This window comes from Cebus imitator, unplaced genomic scaffold (assembly GCF_001604975.1).
Source record: "Cebus imitator isolate Cc_AM_T3 unplaced genomic scaffold, Cebus_imitator-1.0 Scaffold270, whole genome shotgun sequence".
NCBI classification, from domain to species: domain Eukaryota; kingdom Metazoa; phylum Chordata; class Mammalia; order Primates; family Cebidae; genus Cebus; species Cebus imitator.
In genome coordinates, this window is record NW_016107585.1 from 964,837 (window position 1) to 973,060 (window position 8,224).

Here is an 8,224-nt window from a genome sequence, read left to right on the forward strand (position 1 = left end):
TCAGAACCAGACCTCATCAACTCCACTTACTAAAGAGTTGGCTTTGAAGAAAAGAATGAAGTAGGCGCAATGACTCCCCAAAGATGTTCACATCCTAATCTCTGGCAACTGAGAATCGTGCATTAAATGGCAAGGAGAAATAAGGTTGTAGATGGAATTAAGTGTGCTAAATGACTGACTTCAAGAAAGGAGTTTTTCTGTAAAATCCAGATAAGCCCACTGTAATTACAAAGGTTACTAACAGTGCAAGAGGGTGAAAGAATTTGTGTCACAGTGAGGTGATGTGAGGAAGACTTGACCAGCCATTACTGGCTTTGAAGACAGAGGAGAAGGGTCACCAGCTACAGAATGTGAGCAGCCTCTGGAAGCTGAAAATAAATTCTCCCCTAGAGCTTCTAGAAAGAAACACAGCCCTGGGGACAACATGATTTCAGCCAGTGAGACCTGTCGGATGTATGACCTCCAGAAATGTACCATAATAAATTTGTATTGTTCTAAAACACTAAGTTTGTGGTAATTTGATAGCAGCAATAGAAAATGAACACAGGCCAGGTGCTATGCCCCATGCCTGTAATCCCAGCACTTTGAGAGGCCAAGGCTGGTGGATCACCTGAGGTCAGGAGCTCAAGAACTGCCTGGCCAACATGGTGAAACCTTGTCTCTATTAAAAATACAAGAATTTGCCAGGCATGGTGGTGCATATGCCTGTAATTCCAGCTACTCGGGATGCTGAGGCAGGAGAATCACTTGAATCCAGTTGGCAGAGGAGATTGCAGTGAGCCAAGATTGTGTACTGCACTTCAGCCTGGGCAACGGAGTGAGACTCGGTCTCAAAAAAATAATAAAAAATAATATTAAAATAAAATACAAAGGCCAAACATTTTAAAGTCTTCAGACCATTATTTGACATTAATCACAAATTCACTTACAAAAAAATGATAAGGAAATAAAACTGTACAATTAGAAAAAATAGTTTGTAATATCAATAAAACAAGGGAACCAAAAACAAGAGTAATAAAAAAAGTAACAAGAAGATTCAAATAGGATAATACTGTTCTTATTTCCAGGAAAAAAAAAACAAAACAAAAAAAACAAAAAAAACCTGAACTAAAACTCAAAAGCATGTGTGTGATTTTAAATCTGCCCTCTTTGGGCTACTGTGTGTCTCTTTTTCGTTCACAATAAGGTAAGGCGTAAAAAATTTTTAAAAATGTAATGAAGAATTTTCTCTCAGAAAATGATGAGGTACCTTAGATCCTCCTCTCCCTAGTATATTGCTTTGGTGTAGTCCTAAACCTTACTGTGGCTTTAATTTTAAAGAGCATAATATAATAGTTGCTTCAAGTTCTCTGATGAGAAGAGGTACTGTACTAGGAATAGCAAGCATGTAGACTGTGACAAGGTCAAAATAAACTGTTCCCAGGGTAATAGCAAAACTCCAGCTGTTCATCACTTCATCACACGCAGTGTCACGGGGAGAGGGAGGGGAATGGTACTTATGGTTATCATTGATTTGCTGAAGTTGAGTTTAATTCAGTCCCTTAATTTCAAGAACCTCCAAAATTCAAATTCAAATTCATATATTATGTTTAACTACAAATAAGACATACAAATGAGCAAGCAGATATGTAAAGGGAATAGTAAATCCACTAAACAAAAGACAGGAAAGCAGAGATCACTCTTTTACCAAGGACATCATCCACAACTGGTTATAAGAGAGTTCACATTCTAAACTGACAAGTTATGTCTAAAAAGCCTCCTACTTTTATGTGTTTTCAGTTATGAAGAGAGGGCACAGGAAAGAGATCAGGTATCAGGAGACCCAGGTTTCAGTGCCATCTTGTCCAATATTGATCTCTGTGAATCTAGGTTTTCTAGTTTAAAAATTAAAGAGATTAAACTAAATTAATGTTTTCCAAAGTTTGAGATCCGTATTAGCAGAAGTAGTAAATTGGCAAAAAGTATTAAATATGACTTAATTTCAAAGTAAGAAAATTATTTTCTTTTCAATGTTCTTTTTAACTTTTCTGTGAAAGTCAAAAAGAAAGTCTCAGTTTGATGCTGGTATAGCTTTTCCACATACCTAAGAGCAGCAAATCTCCATTATTAATGAAGACAGGGCAGGCCTCAAGTTTAGGGCCTTCCAAAGGCAAACTCTCTAGCTAGAGTTTAACTACTGTTTTACCTTTATTGTATTTGATTTTGCATTTATAGTATATAAAACTGGTTTCTTTTAATTCATGGTATAATGTGGTTTAGATTTTTTTTAAAAAAGGAAAAAATTTGCTAAAATATAGGTGTTAATTATGTAAATATAAGAAACATCTTGAAAAAGCAATATCCATCTGACTTCAAGTTGAGAAAGAGTGAATAAAATTATTTCTGGAGTTCTTTCTCGTTCTAACATTCTATAAGCCAATAATAAAAATTTGGCCTCCAATGTTAGGCCAATTTTTTGACACACAATCTATTCTACTTGGTGGTTAATGTAACTCCTGGAATTTGTATTATTGAATTAATGTGTATGTGTCTTGTTTTCCAAGATAAATAGTACATTGCCTAAAGACAGGAAAGGAAACATGTGGGTCTCATTAATGTATATTCAATAAATAAAGGGATCCTTGCTTCTGTCACATATTAATGTTTCTGAACCTAAATAGAATCCTGATTTAAAACCAAAACTGAGTCAGAATAGCCATATTCCTTTTTTTTTTTTTTTTTTTTTTTTTTTTTTTTTTTTTTTTTTTTTTTTTTTTTATTTTTTTTTTTTTTTTTTTTTTTTTTTTTCCTCTTCTTGGTTGTTTTGTTCGGTTACTTGGTTGAATTTTTTTAGAGATGGTTTCTCAGTAGGTTTCCCAGGTGTATTAATTTGTTTTCAGGGTACTAATACAGACAGACCAGAAACTAGGAAGGAAAAGAGGTTTAACTGGACTTACAGTTCCACATGACTGGGGAGGCCTCAGAATCATGGCGGGAGTTGAAAGGCACTTCTTAACATGGTGGCAGCAAGAGAAAAATGAAGAAGCAAAAGTGGAAACCCCTGATAAACCCATCAGATCTTGTGAGATTTATTCACTATTACAAGAATAGCACAGTAAAGACTGGGCCCCCATGATTCAGTTACCTCTCCCTGCGTCCCTCCCATAACACATGGAAATTCTGGGAAATACAATTCAAGTTGAGATTTGGGTGGTGACACAATCAAATAATCACTCCGCCCCTGACTCCTCCATATCTTATGTCCTCACATTTCTAAACCAATCATGCCTTCCCAACAGTCCTTCAAGGTCTTAACTTATTTCAGCATTAACCCAAAGGTCCATAGTCAAAAGTCTCATCTGAGGCAAGGCAACTCCCTTCCACCCATGAGCCTGTAAAATAGAAAGCAAGCTAGATACAGTGCTGGTACCTGTATTGGGTAAATATAGTCAATCCAAATGGTAGAAATTCATCAAAACAAAGGGGTTACATGGCCCATGCAAGTCCAAAATCCAGCAGGTCAGTCAAATTTTAAAGCTCCAAAATGATCTCCTTTGACTCCATGTCTCACACCCAGGTCATGCAGATGCAAGAGGTGGGTTCCCATGGTCTTGGGCAGCTCTGCCCCTATGGTTTTGCAGTGTACGGCCTCCCTCCTGGCTGTTTTCATGGGCTGGCATTGAATATCTGTGGCTTTTCCAGGTGCACAGTGCAAGCTGTCAGTGGATCTACCATTCTGGGGTCTGGAGGATGGTGGCCCACTTCTCACAGCTCCACTAGGCAGTGCCCCAATAGGGACTCTGCATGAGGGCTCCAGCTGCACATTTCCCTTCTGCACTGCCCTAGCAGAGGTTCTCAATGAGGGTTCAGCCCCTGTAGCAAACTTTTGCGTGGGCATGCAGGCATTTCCGTACATCTTCTGAAATCTAGGTGGAGGTTCCAAAGCCTCAATTCTTGACCTCTGTGAACCTGCAGGTTCAATACCACTGTGGAAGCTGCCCACGCTTGGGGCTTCCACCCTCTGAAGCCACAGAGGCAGCTCTACGTTGGCCCCTTTCAAAGTGGCTGGGACACAGGGCACACATGTCCCTAGGCTGCACACAGCATGGCGACCCTGGGTCCAGCCCTTGAAACCACTTTTTCCTCCTGGGCCTCCAGGCCTGTGATGGGAGGGGCTGCCCTGAAGGTCTCTGGCATGGCCTAGTGACATTTTCCCCATGGTCTTGGGATTAACATTAGGCTCCTTGCTACTTATGAAAATTTCTGGAGCCAGCTTAAATTTCTCCTCAAAACATAGGTTTTTCTTTTCTACAGCATTGTCAGGATTCAAATTTTCTGAACTTTTATGCTCTATTTCCCTTTCAAAATGGAATGATTTTAACAGCACCCAAAGTCATCTTTTGACTGCTTAGCTTCCAAGAAATTTCTTCCACCAGATGCCCTAAATTATATCTCTCAAGTTCAAAAAGTTTCACAAATCGCTAGGGCAGGGGCAAGTTTCTTTGCTAAAATATAACAAGAGTCACCTCTGCTCCAGTTCCCATCAAGCTCCTCATCTCCCTCTGAGACCACATCAACCTGGACCTTAGTGTCCATATCATTATCAGCATTTTTGTCAAAGCCATTCAACAAGCCTCTAGGAGTTCCAAACTTTCCCACATTTTCTCATCTTCTTCTGAGCCCTTCAAACTGTTCCAACCTCTGCCTGTTACCAGTTCCAAAGTCACTTCCACATTTTCAGGTATCTTTCTGGCAACACCCCACTCTACTGGTATCAATTTACTGTATTAGTTCATTTTCACACTGCTGATAAAAACATAGCCAAAACTGGAACAAAAAGAGGCTTAATTGAACTTACAGTTCCACATGGCTGGAGAGGCCTCAGAATGATAGTGGGAGCAAAAAGGCCCTTCTTACATGGCAGCAGCAAGAGAAAAATGAGGAAGAAGCAAAAGTAGAAACCCATGAATCGGATCCCATGAGACTTATTCACTATCACAAGAACAGCATGGGCCATGATTTAATTACCTCCCCCTGGATCTCTCCCACAATACATGGGAATTCTGGCAGATACAATTCAATTTGAGATTCAGGTGGGGACACAACCAAACCATATCACCAGGCTAGAGTGCAGCAGTGCAATCCTAGCTCACTGCATCCTTGAATTCCTGGGGCTCAAGAGATTCTCTCACCTCTGCCTGCTGAGTAGTTGGGACTACATGCATGCACCACTGCACCAAGACTCTTCTTGGTTTCTCTAGGGACATATATTTCTATCAAGTGATAAGACTAGCCCAACCCAAACAGGCCATCTAGAGTCAATTGTTAAGAATTGTTTATGTTCCTGGAAATACCTGCATCTCTTTTTATGTTTTCTAGAAGGCCCACAAAGATAATAAAGAGAATAGAAAATACGTATGATAATCAAGGTCTTAGAGACAGTGGATCCCAGGCCAACCACATTTTCATTTTTGAAGAAATAATTCTGAAAGAGATTTCAAAATTGGTTGGAAACATGATTTCTATCTTCATAAGACCCTGTAAGGAGGTATATGTTCAATAATCAAAGTAATTTTAAATAATACTCAAAAAATGCAATATGCATTGTGTGCTACATATACACTATATATATGCACTATACACTACACTATATATATAGTGTGTGTGTGTATGTATATAGTGTATATGTAGCACACAAATTACCTAAGTATATATCCCTACTATACACTCATAAAAAATTTTTTTAATTGTTTTCAAAAAATAACAGCTATCACTTATTGCATTCTAGATCTTGTATTAGAAATTCCATATACATGCAATTCTCAAAAACAAAACAAAGTAAAACTTTTCCAAGGTAGCTGTCATCTCCATTATAAAAATGAGGAAACGAAGCTCAGAGAAGTTAATTGTCCAAGATCACGCAGGTAGGAAGTAGATCTACAACTTGCACATCAGTCTTCCTGACTCTAAAGCCCATTCTTTTTCCATTATGCCACTGTGCCTTATAATAATTATTATTTTTTGAGACAGAGTTTTGCTTTTATTTCCCAGGCTGGAGTGCATGGCATGATCTTGGCTCACTGCAACCTCCATCTCTCAGGTTAAAGAGATTCTCCTGCCTCATCCTCCCAAGTAGATGGGATTACAAGGTATGAGCCACCTGGCTAATTTTGTATTTTTGGTAGAGACAGGCTTTCACCATGTTGGTCAGGCTGGTCTCAAACTCACAACCTCAGGTGATCCATCTGCCTCAGCCTTCCAAAGTGCTGGGATTACAGGTGTGAGCCACCGCACCCAGCCAATGATTATATTTATTAGATTCAAGATGACTTCAAACAATAGCACCATTAATTATAATTTTTATATCTCAGCCATATACCAATGAAGTTCCATTGGTCTTTAATGATTAAAGTGAAAATATTTTTATTAATATTAATACTGAAACATGGTGAAAATTAAGGCATAGTGGTAAAGGAGGAAATCTGCTCAAATACTTATCCATACTTCCCTGAAAAACAAAAACATGGATGTGTTAGGATAGGGAGTAGAGTAGGAAGGTTGTCAATGTGTTGTACTGTTTTGTTTTATGAAACTATCTGAGAATAATTAGACAAATGAGTTTATTGAGACAGCAATGCATCATTAAAATCAGACCATATGTATTTTAGAATTTGATGTGTATCCATAATTCTATTGGACCTTTGTTTGAAAGAATTGTAGCAAAGGGATTGAAATCTGATTCTCCTGAGCACTTGTCCTAGAGTTAGTGTATTTTTCTAGTGGTATCTCATCAGACCATTTCTTCAGAGAATAAGAAATTCCTTCAATATCCCGCATAACCCATGATGCTAAGCTATGTGTATAAGCTATGATTCCTTCTTAGAATCCTCTTCGACCTTGAAGCACCAAAATCTGTGATATATCCCTGTGTGTAGCAAGGTTGATCAATCCTCAAAAAAGTATATCTATACATGTATAGATATAAGATATAGATTAGAAAATATACAAATCAGTCAGTAGAGAAAACTAAACAATTGGAAATACTTTTTCCATAATGAAGGATGATGTTAAATCTAGCACACTGTTGAAGCCTAAAAGTTTTCTAATTTACATTAGAAATAGTTTACATAACCTTGGGAATGTTAGAAGGATAAATGACTTCAGCCATTGTCTCAGATCTCAAAGTTCTCCAAAATCATATACCCCAATACAATTTGAAAGCCTGTAACTCGGTGATATTTTATTACTGGTGTGCATTATTTTTCTTGCCACAATAGGGAAGGTATAAGAAGGTAGATGTTTCATACTTACTTTGCTTACTTTTTATAAGATTTTAATCACCAAATCAGTTCAGACAGTACAAAATCAGGGGAAAGAAAAAGGCATGGAGCTGGCCAGAGGGAGGCCCATCAAGAAAAGCTGTGAATTATAGTAACGATGCCACCCATGGGCCTTGAAGAGTAAGAAGTCATTTCATGTATTGGGGTGAAGAGTAGGAAAAAAATGTGAGGCTCAGTAGATCATGGGGTTCAAAACGGAGGCATTATCCTACTGAGCAGAAATTAGGTAATTCATGGACCAGGCTGCCTACATCAACTACTTGCTGGTGTGTAACCCTGGAAAATTTGCTTAACCACCTTTGTTTCCATTTCTTCAGCTATAAAATGGGTTAGTAGTAGTATGTACCTTACAGAGGCTTGCTAGGGACTACATTAATGTTAGTACATGTTAAGTGCCTACAGTAGTTTCCAGAGCACAGTAAGTATCCTGGATTGCCTATCATTGCAGCACTTCTCCGTTGCATGGTTATTATCTATTTGCAGGTCTTGCCCTGCTTCACTGTACCCATAAGAGGCAGGAACTGTACTTAATTCACTTTTATTTCCAGAATATTGAAAAATCCGTAGCATATACTAGGAACTTAATAAATTTGTTTCGAATTTGTTAATTAACAGACCAATGTTACTGCAGTGATTTTTTTTGTCTTTTTTGAGACAAAGTCTCACTCTATCATCCAAGTTGCAGTGCAGTGGCACGATCTTGGCTCACTGCAACCTCCGCCTCCCAGGTTCAAGCGATTCTCCTGCCTCAACCTCCTGAATAGCTGGGACTACAGGTGCACACCACCAGACCCAGCTAATTTTTGTATTTTTAGTAGAGATGGGGTTTTGTCCTATTAGCCAGGCTGGTCTCAAACTCCTAAGCTCTTGATGACCACTCACCTCAGCCTCCAAAGTTCTGGAAT